A 1587-nucleotide genomic window follows, 5' to 3' on the forward strand; every position below is an offset into this window, starting at 1 on the left:
ACCACCCCCCCCACTTGTCCCCACCACAAGGCCCCCGCCGGCAGCAGACGGGCAGGGGGGACGGGAGCTTCGTGGGCTGGGGTGAAGACCCCAGCATCCCCCCTGCACCAGCGTCCCCAGCCCGTGTGAGATGCTGTTGCGGTTTGCTCCCTTTTCCCTGAGGAGGCTTGCACCAGCGGCACACACACACACACACACCGGGGATGCCGGATGGGTGCAGCCCCACGCCGCGAGCAGGAGGCAGCTGCTGAGCGTCTCCTTGCTCCTGAATCAGACCCAACGTGCCTTCCCTGACTCAGCCCGGGCTCGCTCTGGGATTACCGATTGCCAGGCGTGCTCGGGGCAGCAGCGTGCATGAGCCATGACAGGGGAGGGAGTGGCGCCCGCGGGCGCCGGCTGTGCCCAGGGATCGCACGCAAGGACGCTGCTGTGACACCTGGGCTGGCAGGGGACAGCAGATGTCACGCTGGAAGGGCCGGGTGGCAGAAAGGGAGACCCAGCTCAAGGCTCCCAAACCCAAAAACCCTCCCTGAGCCCCCCAAGCAGGAGTGAGGGGAATGCAACTTCTCCCTTGTCCCCCCACCACGGCCATGAGCCCCCGTGTCCCTGCCAGGGTGCTGGGGAGTTTCAGGCAGGGAGGAAGGCGTTCACTGAAACTCCGGGCCACTCCTTCCCTCCCCGAGACGCAATCTCGTCCGACACGCTCCCCACGCAGGGACCTGCAGTGCAAGTTTCCTGGTCGCCTGCCCTCCCCGCTCTGCTCCCCGCCGCGATGCCGGTGGTAGGGCTGTGCTCACCCACCGCTTCAGCACAGGAGCTGGCGGCTGTCGCCTCCTTGGGCACACCATGTTGGGACACCCCACGCCCCGGCTGTGCCCGGCCAGGCAGGGACGATGCTGCCAGCAGTGATGCCGAGCGGCCAGCCCAGCTCCCCCACAGGGCAAAGGGGGCTGACCTGTGTGACGGCTCCTCGCTTCCTTGCCGGACACAAATTTTCCACAGAACAAGGAAATTTAGGGGGTTTCCAAATCCCTCTGCACTGCCTGCCCTTACGGACAATGCTGGGATGCGTCAGGAGGAAAACAATCCTGGATTTACCCGAGTCACAGCTGGGATGTGCCGCCAGGCTGTCTCCAAAGCGGAATTTCGGGTCCTCCTTCCACGGGAACCCCGTGTCCAGCAGCAAAAGGGACCCAGCCTGGCTTTGAAGCATCACTCCGGGCTGGCGGCGGAGGCCAGGAGGGTGCATGGGGTGCGTGCATGGGGTGCAGGCACCCACCTCGCTCCAAAGCTGGGCAATAAAACAGCCCGAGAGTCCTTACAAAACAGAGGTGGCGGGGCGGCGATTGCTGCCAGGCTCTGCTGGGTGGGAGTGAAAGCGGGAGATGGTTTAGCAACCAGCTGGGGGGAGGACAGGCGGGTCACAGCCCTGTCGCCATCAGGCACTTGCTTCCCCCACCGCCTGTTTCTGGCCCCAAATTTGCAGCCTGACCCCCGGCACGGCCCAGCCCACGGCAAAGGTGAAGGGCTGAGCCACGGCTCGTCAGCGGGCAAAGTTCAGGGCTGGCGCAGGCGCTGTGGGAAAGC

The sequence above is a fragment of the Aptenodytes forsteri genome, unplaced genomic scaffold (assembly GCF_000699145.1).
Source record: "Aptenodytes forsteri isolate BGI_AS27 unplaced genomic scaffold, ASM69914v1 Scaffold66, whole genome shotgun sequence".
NCBI classification, from domain to species: Eukaryota; Metazoa; Chordata; class Aves; order Sphenisciformes; family Spheniscidae; genus Aptenodytes; species Aptenodytes forsteri.